The following is a 14,860-nucleotide window of genomic DNA, read 5'->3' on the forward strand; positions in this document are numbered from 1 at the left end:
CATAGGGACTAATGAGAGGGAGGAGCTGACAGAAATTAGTATCTCTAGGGATATGGTGCTGGGTAAGTTGAGGGGACTGAAGGCCGACAAATCCCCGGGGCCTGATAAACTACATCCTAGGGTACTTAAGGAGGTGGCCCTGGAGATAGCAGATGCTCTAAGGATCATCTTCCGGAACTCCATTGACTCGGGAACAGTACCCGTGGATTGGAGGGTAGCTAATGTTACCCCAATATTTAAAAAGGGGGGTAGAGAGAAAGCAGGGAATTATAGACCAGTAAGCCTTACATCGGTTGTGGGCAGAATGCTAGAGTCCATTATTAAGGATAAAATAGCGGAGCACTTGACAAATGGGGAAAGGATCGGACAGAGTCAACATGGATTTACAAAGGGTAAATCGTGTTTGACTAATCTGCTGGAATTTTTTGAGGAAGTAACTGGTAAAATAGATGGGGGAGAGCCAGTGGATGTGGTGTACCTTGACTTCCAGAAAGCCTTCGATAAGGTTCCACACAAAAGATTATCATGCAAAATTAAGGCTCATGGGATTGGGGGCAAAGTATTAACGTGGATAGAGAACTGGCTGGCGGATAGAAAACAGAGAGTTGGAATAAACGGCTCGTTTTCGGAGTGGCAGGCAGTGACCAGCGGGGTGCCGCAAGGATCTGTCCTGGGACCCCAGCTGTTCACAATATATATAAATGATCTGGATCAGGGAATTGGATGCAATATTTCCAAATTCGCTGACGACACTAAACTAGGAGGAGGGGTGGGCTCTGATGAGGATGTCAGGAGGCTACAGTGCGATTTGGACAGGTTGGGGGAATGGGCGGATACGTGGCAGATGCACTATAATGTGGATAAATGCGAGGTTATCCACTTTGGGGGTAAAAACAGGAGGGTAGATTATTATCTAAACGGCAATAGATTGGGAGATGGGGAAGTGCAGAGGGACCTGGGTGTTCTTGTGCACCAGTCACTGAAGGAGAGCATGCAGGTGCAACAGGCGATTAAGAAGGCAAATGGTATGTTGGCCTTCATATCAAGGGGGTTCGAGTATAGGAATAGGGATACCTTACTACAGCTGTACAAGGTGCTGGTGAGACCGCATCTGGAGTATTGTGTACAGTTTTGGTCGCCCCATCTGCGGAAGGATGTTCTTGCCATGGAAAGAGTGCAACGGCGATTCACCAGGCTGATACCTGGAATGGCGGGAATGACCTACGAAGAGAGATTAAATAGTTTGGGCTTGTACTCACTGGAGTTTAGAAGATTGAGAGGGGATCTCATCGAAACATATAAAATTATGGCAGGCCTGGACAGGCTGAATTCAGAGAGAATGTTTCCAATGGCCGGGGAGCACAGAACCAGGGGCCACAGTCTAAAAATAGCGGGCAAATCATTTAAAACAGAGATGAGGAAGAATTTCTTCACTCAAAGAGTGGTGAGCCTGTGGAATTCCCTGCCACAGAGGGCTGCGAAGGCTAATTCAATAAATATTTTCAAGAGAGAATTGGATATATTTCTGAAGGCTAAGGGGATTAAGGGTTACGGAGAAAAGGCGGGGACGGGGTACTGAACTGGTAAGATCAGCTATGATCTCAGACGAAGATCAGCCATGATCTCATTGAATGGCGGAGCAGGCTCGAAGGGCCGAATGGCCTACTCCTGTTCCTATCTCTATGTTTCTATGTTTCTATTCAACTATGGGAGGCACATCAGGCAAGACCATGGCTGTATACTTACTCAGACGCCGTCCTTTTTCTTGCAGGCCAAGCTATCTCATAATAGGAGACAGCAGCAATGAACGGGTGGAGGGCAGCCTCAGCTGCAACCCCTCAGCGATCTTGAGGTGCGTGTCCAGAGGATTGTGGCAAGCCGGGTGATTGGTCCCGTCGCCACTGGAGACACCGACCCCGTTCTGGACAGCAATGGTAAGGTCATCACCTTCTTGTCCTCTCTCCTTCCACTTGTTCCTCAAAACACCAGCCTTTGACACTTTCAATCCAACTTACTAAATCACTGCACTCATTCCTCCCTTGCTGCCACCCTGTCCTCATGCTAAAGCCACTCTTGTATCTCCGTGCTTTCAGATGGTGATTCACCAGTTGAGGAGACGGGCCCTCAAACTCCCAGTGGGAGTGAAGCTGCAGGCGAGGAGGAAGAGGAAGCTGGAGCATCAGTACCACCCTCTCCCGAGGAAGCCTATGCCCACACTGGGAACATGCCTTCCCTGGAGGGGAGCAGGGGGGAATGGTCTGATGAGGGTGAAGCTCCAGGACCCAGTGGGCTGCAGCAACGCGATGGGGGTAGGGAAGCTCGGGGCCCTTCTCCCCAGAGGGAGAGTTTGCCATCGAGTCCTACTGCACTGGACGCAGAGGAGGAGCGGGTCCTCACTGAAATGAGCGCCCAGGCGGTGCACAGGCACACTGAGCTCATGGGTGCAGTGGGAAGGGTGCCCAAATGCATTGAATCACTGGCAAGGAGTGTGGAGCACTTCGCTGTAGCACAGGCGGATGCCACGCAAATGCTTAGTGCTGCAATGCAGTCACTGGCTGCTATGAGTCCATCTCTGACTGTTCTCATGCAGACTCAGATTGAGGCCACGCGAGCACTGACTGCTGCCATGGTCGCTGGTTCGGACACATTTCCCCCGGGGCTCTCACCATGCCGCAGCAGGCCAGCAATCTGTGCTCCAGCAGATTGCTCCGGATGCTGAAGTGCTGCCCCGTGGGAGTGCCAGTGTGTTGGTCGAGCAGGGAGTTGCTGTCCTCTCTCAAGATGACAGCATTCCTGCTGCCACCACTGTCACTTCTCCACTGCACTTGCTACCGCCTGTAGGACAGACTGCTGCCGCCCATGCAGAGTTGGTGCAGTCTGCAGCCGTGCCCTCCAGGCCCAGAGCTGGTCGAGGCCGTCCTTCAAGGGCATCTGCAGTCTCAGGTTGTGACAATCAGCAGCCTTCCCCCAGCCTTGCTGCAGCCACTGGGGTCCCATTACGGAGGAGCTGCAGGGTGGGAAGGGGGGGAAGTGCGCAAGGGAAGATCACCCTCGAAAGGCAAAAAGTAGGAGGTGTGACAAAATGTTGTTCATTGTTTTAATAAAGGCAGAGGTTCGTGGTCAAAATTCTTGTTACTGTTTTGGACATTGTCTCCAGGTTGTGAGAGCCAGTTATGTTAATGACTGTTTTTTTTTGTGTTTCTTTCTATTAGTTTGTCATGCGGAAATGAGACACACAGAGTTTGTAAAATAAATAAGTTTTTGTATTCAAAATGTAAATGTTTGGTCTTTGCAATCATTGTGGCCTTGACCGGCTTAGGTGTTGCAGGTTGGTTTCATTCAGTTTGTTCTTAATGGCAGAAGCCATTTCCTCAGAAGGGGCCTAGAATTGGTTTGCTATGAGCCTTTGACGGATGGCCCTTCCAGTTTCTACATTGTGTGCCTCCCTCCCACCTTGGTGCTGCTGATGATCACCCTCCTCATCTTCCTCCTCCTCCTCTGGTGGTGCTCCAATGCCTGGTGGCATTGGCTGGTTCCTGAGGATTGCAAGGTTATGCAGCATGCAGCACACAACAACGAAATGGGAGACTCGCTCAGGCGAGTACTGCAGGGCTCCTCCAGAATGGTCCAGACAGCGGAACCATTGCTTGAGCACGCCGATTGTGTGCTCAACGATGTTCCTGGTAGTTTGATGGCTCTCGTTGTATTGCAGCTCAGCAGGGGTGTTGGGCATACGGTGTCATCAGCCAGGTGCACTGAGGATATCCCTTGCCCCCGAGAAGCCAACCACCTGGGTGATGCGGTGTCTGGAAAAGGTCTGCCACAGAAGTCTGGCGCAGGATGAAGGCATCGTGGCTGCTGCCCGGATATTGGGCATTGACAGCGAGTATCAGCTGTCTGTGGTCACAGGCCAACTGAACGTTTAAGGAATGGAAGCCCTTTTCGTTGCGGAAATCCTCGGCATTCTCATGTGGAGCACACAAAGCCACATGCATGCAGTCAATGGCACCCTGCACCATGGGGAAGCCCACTATCCTAGCAAAGCCCATTGCGCATTCTTGCTGCTTGTCCGGGGTCATGGGGAAAGAGATGTATTCTCGTCTCCTTTTAAAGAGGACATTTGTGACTTGACGGATGCAGCAATGCACCACGAACTGGGAGATATTGGCGATGTCCCCAGTAGCTGATTGAAATGAGCCGGTGGCATAAAAGTTCAAAGCCACTGTTATCTTCACTGCCACCGACAGAGGCATCCTGCTCCTCAGTTGAGGCTGCAGATCTGGCTGAAGCAGGTGGCAGAGCTCAGTGACCACCTTCTTGTTGAAGCGCTGCCTTCGCAAACACTGCTCCTCAGACATATTAATGTAGGAGAATTGTTGGCGAAATACCCTGGGAGGGTAAGGTCTCCTGTACAGAGGCCTGTTGGCCCTCCTCCTTCTGGCCATGATTGCCACTCTCTCTCTGCGTCTCTGTGCCCGCCGAATGTGACGGAGCAGGACGACGCCCCCATCCATTGCAGCCCCCATAATATCTAGGCAATCAAAGTTATGAAGGTCAAAAACCAAAGTACCTGCAAAGTTATGGTCAGAAGTCAAAACTACCTCAGACAGCATTGACTCAATGCAGAAGTCTCTCTTTCTCTTTGTCTCTCTCAAAATCTCTCTCTCTCTCTCAGAACGAGTGGTGCAAAAATGGCTACCACACAAAAGCCAGGAAGAGGCCCTCTTTAAATAGCGCCCCCCCCCCCCTCAGCCCCATAGCGACTGGGAAGCGTTCCAGTCTACCTGTTGTTGGTTGTGCCAGGTGGAAAGGAGGGGGGCGCCACTCAATTTCCATTCCGGGGCATCACAAGGGCATTGCACTCTCGAATGACGTCAAGATCTGCGTGCGAAGGAGATCGGGCGGTATTGTTTAGCGCCGCCGCAAAATATCTAGTTAATTTCGTGAGCGGCGCAAAAATGCCGCGCCCGGGCGCCAGTTGCTTTGCGCCCCATTAGCGCCCTCTTAAGGCACTAACGGGAGGTGCAAACAACTGAATTTTTCCCCCATGTCTCTTCTCTAGGTGTTCTAAGTTTACCATAAAAAACGGTGTTGCGGCAGGTGTGTTTTTTACTTGATGTCATTTTTACGAAGGCAGATGTTTCTTACTTTTATGTGCTTCTTTACGAAGTGTAAATTAGAACACCTTATCCAGGGTGAACCATTGTTTCATTCCAAAAGGTTCAGCCTGCTGGAGCCTTTAACCTTCTGTTTCAATAAGGTTATTGATTCAGTGTCAATAACTATCTTATCTCTATAGCCAGAATACTTTCACAGATTTTTCATCGTTCGGTTTCTAGATTTCCAGACCCAGTTTGTCATGTTTTAATAAGGCCAGAATTCTTTCATAGAATGGTGTATATTTCTGAATAGATTATGTGGCTGATTCCTTCACACCCCCCTCTTGACCAAAAAATGAGCTCAAACATCAGGGCAGAATTTGGTCAATGTTACTAATAAGCTTACAATAGTACATTAATGTCATGAGATTATCAAGAACCCAATCATGTGCTACATAAAAATTCCTTTGAGTCATCCCAGGACAATATTTTGCCTTATTTTAAATTGAACACAAATGAAAAGGATGATAGGTACATTGTCATGCAATTAGCAAAACAACATGTACTTAGAATGTCCAATTGGCAGATGTACGTTCCGTAGAGGTGAGTTATTCATACGAGTCAAGGAGATGTCATTTGGAACTGGCTGAAGCTTGACACGCTGTTCATTGATCCAGCGTGAGGACAGATTCTTGTTTTCGTAAAGGCCTTGCCAGGAGCTCAGTTGATTCCTTCTCCATCCGCAGTGTTTTCCTCCTTCGTTGAAGTAACTCGTTGATCTTTACTTGTTTTGGTTGTGGCTTTTTGCGAATCCAATTCCTAAGGCATTGCCAAGCATCGTGTGGAGGAGTCGGCGATACCGTCTGGCTGACCATCATCAGTAGTTCGATCGCATCCATTTCCTGTGTCGTGCTCCAAGCTGGGTCTTGAAAGGCAGTGTACGACTGCACCTTGTATTGTTCCTCCATTTCGGTATCCCGCAGGACATCTTTTGAGATTGTCTATGGAGACAGTTTTAAGAATATGCTTGCCATTCGGCTGATTAATATGTATTTTATTCTTATATATGTATCTTTCGTTAATAACGGAACGTATTTGAACAGGTTTTTTCCACTTAGGTCTTAAACCAGATTTTTGCTTGAACTTCTTTTCCTGTACCCATTCTCCTGCTAGGGGTTGCCATGCTTTGTTCGTCAATTTTTTCTGCCTATTTGCCTCCCTTATCCTCTGATCAATTTGATGAATCTCCTCTGTTTCTTCTTTTTTTAAAATCTAACTGTCGCTGTCGGGTCAAGGAATCAGAAAGTGTAGAGGCAATAAAAGAACCATGGGTAAGCGGTGTATGCAACTCAACCCTATACATCAGGTAATATGGAGTTTATGGGGACACTGTCCCTGATGCAGATGCGGGCACATTATTAAGTGATAGCTGCACCTCCTGAATGATGGTGGTCCACTTATTTCCCCTGATTCTCAACAGTTTGACCAATAGCTTTGTTACTTCCTGGTTTTTACGTTCCACCAGCCCCGCTGATTGCGGATGACGTGGTGTACTGTGCTCTAACCCAATCCCCCTTTGTTCGCAGTAGTCTTTGAAGACCTTGGAGACAAAGGCTCCGCCTTGATCGGAGTGTAAGATTTTGGGTGCACCAGCTACAGTAATTATGTCAGTAACAGCATTGGCGAGTGTGTTTTCCAAAACAGTTTTTGTGGGGGCCAGCCTGCAGAAGGAAGTGCATCCATCTACACAAACAAGAACATGTCTGTATCCAAAAGACGGGGGAAGTGGTCCAATGAAGTCAATAAAGAATTTTCCCATTGGCTCATCAGCTGTCGCAGGAGCCAATGATGGTGGCTTAATTAGAGATGACTTATTGGTTAAATTGCATGGCTCCCAATTTGCCACGTATGTTTTACAGGCCTTAAGCATGCCTGGCCACCAATATAAGTGAGTTTGCAGAATGTTGTTCTGGCACCACAATGTGCTTGACCTATTCCCTCATGAGCTTCTTTTACAAGCTATTCTCATTTGTGTCTCGGGGGTACTTCTCGGTTTCCCTTTGGCAACTTAAGTAGCACAATACCAGTAGGGGTTTCCGAGTAAAAGCACTTTGATGGATATCCTGGTGGATTCTCTTTTGTTGGGTCTAATAGCTGAATCAGTTCCTCATCCTGATTAGCTGCTCGCTCTGCCCTAGTGATAACACTAATATTCACAGGCCCCTCTCGAGGGGGTGTCATGCAGACCGAACGTTTTGCTTATTCATCTGCCAGACTGTTTCCTTTTGAGTGTACTGTCCCAGTGGTATGCCCATTTGCATGAATCAATTGACAATTCTGTTTCTCCATCCTTGAACGGAGAATGTCTTCCCACAATGACTTATGTTTTATGGGTTTACCCTTATGATTGGTACTTAACAATCTACGAGATGGATATAGATATAAATATAAGTATAGGGTTCTGTATCAACTCGTTAACACACACGTTGGGCGCCAACTGAAGGGATAATTACTACTCCTAGCCCCTTTAGGGCTACCTCGGATCAGGCGTATTTCTCAGACGTTCACCTTCTACTAAAGTTTGAGGTAGCCGAATCCTAAAGATGCTTAATTGGGTCTAAAGGTCCTGACTAGCTCTCCCTAAAGGAAAGGAACAACCTGAAAATGTTACCATCCTCCAGATAGCACTTTTAATAAGTTTAGCTAGACTGTAACGTTCTGGATATTATGAGGGTCCAGAAAATTCCCCCAGAATTCTGCAACTCCTCACCAAACAGTGCACAGAGACTGAGTTCATGAGTTTTTGATACAGAAGTCTTATGTGAGACAATTCTAAAAATATATAGATTTATTAAAGAACCGACACATAATTTACAGTTGGTGAGTCAATCGCAACATTAACAGTTCCAAAGAGAAAAAGCTTACAATCCTATTATCAGAGAACCTTACTCTCAAATCTTAACTTCGCTACAGTTTTACAGTTCTTAAATTTCTATTCAGGCTATCCACCAAAATCAAATACCTTTGATCCCTGAGGTACAAAGAGTTGGGGACTTACAGAGCCGCCTCTGAAGCCGAGAATCTCTTTGCCCCTTTAAAGCGAGGCTACTATCCCATTTGAGAGTTCAATATTTGTACATTTTTCCAATGGTATTTCCTTTAAGGTTTTCTGCTGATGTAAGCTAATTATCTCTAGTCATTTTTCTGCTGACCCCTGCAATTCTCACAGTCACCTCAGCTGGTAGCATTACAGAATTATGTCTCTTCTCTAGGTGTTCTAAGTTTACCATAAAAAACGGTGTTACGGCAGGTGTGTTTTTTACTTGATGTCATTTTTACGAAGGCAGATGTTTCTTACTTTTATGTGCTTCTTTACGAAGTGTAAATTAGAACACCTTATCCAGGGTGAACCATTGTTTCATTCCGAAAGGTTCAGCCTGCTGGAGCCTTTAACCTTCTGTTTCAATAAGGTTATTGATTCAGTGTCAACAACTATCTTATCTCTATAGCCAGAATACTTTCACAGATTTTTCATCGTTCGGTTTCTAGATTTCCAGACCCAGTTTGTCATGTTTTAATAAGGCCAGAATTCTTTCATAGAATGGTGTCTTTTTCTGAATGGGTTATGTGGCTGATTCCTTCACAGAACACCCTGAGGTTGTGAAAGGCGCTATATAAATGCAAGTCTTTCTTCTGTACTTATACAATCACTATTCTGCCACATAAGCCTGGATAAAAAGTCTATGGTGTTGAGCTCTCGAAGAACTCCTGATTTCTTTTTAAAGCTCAGTAAAAGACTCGGAAAGTGCCAATGGCAGTAGTTGAGACCATGCTGTATTGTATCAATGATAACGGCTCTGTGTGATTAGTGCGAATAAGTAAAGTTGTGCATGGTGCATAAATATAAAGTAAAATTAAACACAGAAAGTGTAAATCTACTCAGGCTAATTCCAACAATGCTTCGGAGCATAATATAAGAACTGCTTTTTATTACTTTTTAAAACAGTGTGTTTTACAATTTACTCTCGAAACCATGTGCATTCATTTTTTATCTCTACAACTGAAGGCTTCAAACTGGGGTCCTTTTGAGCTAGTAGGAATACTACATCCCTTTTTCTATTAATTGCATATTTGAGTTGGCACTTGGTAGATTTGTAAGAATTCGCAATAATTTACAGTTCTGAAGATTCATGTTTTTTGATTAAAGTATCCCTGGGCAACATGCTTTTTAAATTTCCAAGGATAAAATGGCTGTCACACCACATGGCCGAATGACAAAAGAGGTTTGGAATGCAGCTTTGTGTGTCTGGAAGTAAGGTTCAATGAAGACAAAGGACATTGCTTTGTTTATAAAGCAATTGAATGCTATTAGCATTTGTTTGTATATCGAGTGGATACACCTAAACTGCAGAAGAGACTCTTTGTATCTTGAATGGGTTTCCAGTCACCCAGTACTGGACTATAGAGCAGATGTATCTCCCTTTTGTTTCAGCAAAGGGAGCTCTGAAAATCACATTAACTCAATCTAACCACTTTGAGTTAGCCTATCACAGCTTTGGGGTTAATTTTGCACACAGCCCTTGTAAGGCAGGATGTGAGGGGCTCACCAGGTATAAAAAAAGGCTGAGCAGCCAGCTCGCTCTCTTGGCTCTTGACTTCCTGGGACGATAGGTGAGTTCTCTCTCTCTCTCTCTTACTTCGCTGGACCAAAGGTGAGCAGAGTTTCTGTCTCCTCAACAAGGCAACCTAGCAGGAGTTTGGGGGATGGTAATTTAAGGGGATATTACTAAGATTGTTTAACCAACATTGTAGTCACTTACCCCTCGTTTTCGCCGTCTGCAACCCGTTAAGCAATTTTACTGTAATTACTGTGTGCATGTGGGATAGTTTGATATTTTGATTGTAGTTTCTTTTAGTTAATAAAGCTTGATTTTTTTCTCTCATCCAAACCACTTGTTCCGTTTAATATCATTAATTATAAGTTCCTCCACTCAGAACTAAAGGAGGGGTAGCGATTCGAAACCGCTGTTTGTAAATTGGTTTAGAGTGCAGCAGCAAAAAGACTGCTGGCCAGGTAGATTACCTTAAACCAGTTAAAGGAAGCCCCCGGAATCCTTACAGATTTACAGAATAATGGCCTATATTCTGCAGCATGGTAAAATCCTCAGCTACACTGGTGCACATATAACTTTAATTGTACGTACCCCATTCAATTCTTTTTAAGCTTTTAGAGATCAAGGGATCAAATATTTCATTCTTGTATTAGGCAACAAATAACATTTGGTTTGGGGCAGATAGGATTTGCATTATCGCACTTCAACATATTTGAAAGAATGTAATTATATTGCGCCTTTCACTACCTTAGGATGTCCCACAGCGCTTTACAACCAATGAAGTACTTTTAAAACCAATTTGCTCACATCAAGATCCCAGCAATGAAATAAATGACCAGATCATCTGTCTTAGATGTTGGACGCAGGATAAATGTTGGCCAGGACACTGAGAAACTTCCCCTGCTCTTCATCGAATAGTGCTGTGGGATCCTTTACATCCGCCTGAGAGGGCAAATGGAGACTTGGTTTAACATCTCATCCGAAAGATGGCACCTCCGACAGCGCAGCACTCTCTCAATCCTGCACTGAAGTTTCACCTCAAGATCATGTACTCAAGACTCTGGAGAGGGATTTGAACCCACAACCTTCTGACTCAGAGGCAAAAGTCACAGCTGACACTTTGGTCCCTTATTCCCTAAGCAAGTTTAGAATATTGCTCCCATACCTAAGGAGATTCTTCTAACACCCCTTTCATGGTCCTGGACAGACTATAAGAAAATATCTGTTGTTTAATAGGTGATCTCTTTCTCTTCTCTTTGGTCATAACCCCTCTTGTCCTTCATAATTCTGGTACTATCATGGTCAATGCTCCACTAAACCTTTTCCTTTTATCCCCTCTCAGCTTCAAGTACACCATTCTGTAAGCTCTCCCTCCTCCCAACACCATCACTGTGTTGAAGTCAAGACTCATTACACAGCATTTTACTGTGACTCACTCACTCCTTGAACTGCAAAACTGCAGAGCTCTTGAACTCCCCCAAGTCTTGACTTCCTCCTACAATATTCAGGCTTTCCAAACCAGAGCTTGTTATGTTCATAAATAAATAGACGTTTTCATTATGAACAGCTAGCTTGAGCTAGTCATTTATTCAGCCATGTGGACTAGTGTACAGGCATCCATCTTGACTACTGCCTTGTGGGTAGCCCACTGCTAAACATACAGCTCCACCTAGTGTACCATTCTAGAATGACATGTTACTGATCATTACATCCCCCTTCCTTAGAGGTTAAACAAAATCAATATCAATCAATCATAACGACATAAACATCTTCACAACAGTCAACACATTTTCAAAGCTTTACTTTATGAACTCTAAGCTTTTCATTCTTTTATTATAGTTTTCTTTGTGCTCAAAGATTTAGTCTATCAGGCTTTTTTACTTCACGTGTGGATCTTCTCAGCACAGGTAAGTCTGATGTGTTTTCATGAGAGCCTGTATGTGTGTTTGTGTTAGATTGTTCTGGTGGTGAGTGACAAGATTCAGTTGCGGCATTGTCATTGATTTGCTCTTGGATGGTTTCTTGTGTTTTCAGGAGGGAACGGCGGTTCCTCCTGAGAATCTGTCCTTCCTCAGTTCTAATGGTGTATGACCTTGGTCCTACTTCCTCAAGACTGTAGCTTTCCTGTTCCATGCATCTGGATCCTCAATCCTGACAATATCATCCCTTGTCAATGGTTTGAGAGTTTTGGATGACTTGTCATAATGTGATTTCTGTTTCAGCTTTAACAGTTGAAGTCTCTGTCTCAGTTCCTTACTCTGCTTTTCTTTTGCACAGCAGGGTAGCATGGTGCGCAACTTGCGACCCATTAGGAGTTCAGCAGGTGAAGAACCAGAGTCTAAAGGGGAGGCTCGGTAGCTCAGCAGGGCGAGATAAGGATCAGACTTGCTTTCTGTTGCTTTCTTCAGTAGCTGTTTGAGAACTTGAACATCTTTCTCTGCCTTACCATTCGACTGAGCATACAGAGGACTAGATGTGATGTGCTGAAAGTCATAATATGCTGCAAACTGTTGCCACTCCTTACAGTTGAAGCACGGACCATTGTCGCTAATGGCAATCCTGGGAATTCCATGTCTGGCGAAGATGGATTTAACATGCATTATGACACTGCTTACTGATGTGCTTGAGAGCAGCGCCATCTCAGGATAGTTAGAATGGTAGTCAATCACTATTAGATAGTCTTTACCATTCAAATGAAAGAGGTCCATACCAACCTTTTGCCATGGTGCTGTTGGTAAGTCAGCTACTATCATTGGTTCCTTTGCTTGTTTGTTTTGGTGTTTCTGACATGTCTCACATATGCCTATCATGTTCTCAATGTCCTTATTTATGCCAGGCCAATAAACAGTGTTTCTTGCTCTCCTTTTGCATTTTTCAATTCCGAGGTGTCCCTCATGAATCCTTTTGAGCATGTCTCGACGTAGAGCCTGTGGAATTACTATTCTGTTCTGTTTTAGTAATAGTCCACTTGCGACACTCAGCTCTGACCTGATGTGATAGTACTTTGGACAGGAACCTTTTGGCCAACCATGATGAATGTTCTCTATTACTATTTGTAACACTATGGGCTGGATTTTGCTAGGGCCGGGGAGGCGGGATTGGAGGCGTGTGGGGGATTAAAATCGCCAAACTGGCGTGCGGGCCCAAACCCGCCTCCATCCCGCCTCCACACAATTTTCCTAAATTCGTGTCTGCTGGTCCCGACTCCAATGCACAAGGCCACTTGACGACCCCAACTCGGTTCCCCAAGCGGGAATTCAGCACCCCAAGCCCCGGTAAGGCGGCCGAATCCATTCCCATAGGACTTCCGTCCCCAATGTGAATGCCATGTATTCAGTTAATGAGTTGCCCTTTTGGTTTATCATTTGTCGCTCTGACTTTTGGTTAACCAGTTGTCGTATTTAATCCCCCGAACACTAAGGTTTTTTTTTATGATAAAATTGACCCTAACAGACAGTCACCCGAGGCCGGATTCGAACCCGGGTCCCTAGCGCTGATGAGGCAACAGCGCTAACCACTATGCCACCGTCCCTGTGGCGTTTGCTTACTCAGTTTTCAAATTTCAGTTACTCAGTTGACTTTGTCTTTCTCACTCTGTGTATCTCTCTCTTCTCTCTGTCTCTCAGTGTATGTGAGTGTCTGTGTGTTCCACTGCCGCCCGGCCGAACCGGTTGCAAAGGCCCGCCTTGTTACACGCGAAAACCCCGGGCTCGATTCCGAGCAACGGGCACCCGGCTTCCCGGTGTCGGACTGACTCCGTTCCGGTACCGTTCGATGCCCCTTGCCCCTGGCTTGCTCTGGCAGCCGGCGCCTGCAGGCTGCCCCTCGCCCCGCCCTCTCAGTGGTCGGAAAGCGGTCTGCAGCCAACGGCTGTACCTCGGCCAGGGAAAGGGGCAGCTACACAAGCCCGGTACTGCTCTGTGCGGCCCAGCCACCCCGGTCAGCTGCCGTTGTCCCCGACCGGATCGGACTTTCCTTCCCGAAGTTATCCCCGATAAGCTGCCGCTGACCGACGGCCCAGCAGCCGGTAGGGGACGGCGACACTTTCCCGAACTCGCCCGGGGCCAGCCTGGCAATATAGTGTGCGCCAGCGCCGGGGCTTTCCAACGAGCCGTCCCCGACCGAAATCGGACACGGGAGTCGGGAGCGAAAGGCGTTCGACTGGTGCTGGACAACCGGGTCCAAATGCCCGCCCTGTTACACACACGAAAACCCCGGTCTCGCTTCCGAGCGACAGGCACCCGGCTTCCCGGTGTCGGACCGACTCCGTTCCAGTACCCTTGGATGCCCCTTGCTCCTGGCTTGCTCTGACAGCCGGCGCGTGTAGGCCGCCTCCTGCCCCGCCCTCTCAGTGGTCGGAAAGCGGTCTCCAACCAATGGCTGTACCTCGGCCGAGAAAAGCGGCAGCTACACAAGCCCGGTACTGCTCTGTGCGGCCTCGCCACCCCGTTCAGCGGCAGTTGACCGCGACCGGATCGGACTTTCCTTCCCGAAGTTATCCCCGATAAGCTGCCGCTGACCGATGGCACCGCAGCCGGTACGTGACTGCGACACTTTCCCGAACTTGCCGGGGTCCAGTCCGATAATATAGTGTGCGCCTGCGCCGGGGCTTTCCAACGAGCCCTCCCTGACCGTAATCGGACACGGGAGTCCAGAGCGAAAGGCGTTCGACTGCCGGCCGGCCAAACCCAGGCAATCTCCCGCCGTTGCGGACCCGCTCCCAGGCAACCGGGTCCAAACCCCCGCCTTGTTACACGCACGAAAACCCCGGGCTCGATTCGGAGCGACGGGCACCCGACTTCCCGGTGTCGGACTGACTCCGTTCTGGTACCCTTGGATGCCCCTTGCCCCTGGCTTGCTCGGACAGCCGGCGCGTCAAGGTGGGTCCCCGCGGCACCGGCTCAGCAGTCGGAAAGCGGTCTCCAGCCAACGGCTGTACCTCGGCCCAGCAAAGAGGCAGCGGCACAAGCCCGGTACTGGTCTGTGCGGGCTCGCCACCCCGTTCAGGTGGCTTTGACCCGGTCCAGATCCGACCTTCCCTCCCGAAGTTATCCCCGATAAGCGGCCCGGTGAAAGACGGCACCGCAGCCGGTACGTGACTGCGACACTTTCCCGAACTTGCCGGGATCCAGTTCGATAATAAAGTGT

The sequence above is a fragment of the Somniosus microcephalus genome, chromosome 3 (assembly GCF_052327205.1).
Source record: "Somniosus microcephalus isolate GS21.2 chromosome 3, FLI_Smic_1.0, whole genome shotgun sequence".
Lineage (NCBI taxonomy): Eukaryota > Metazoa > Chordata > Chondrichthyes > Squaliformes > Somniosidae > Somniosus > Somniosus microcephalus.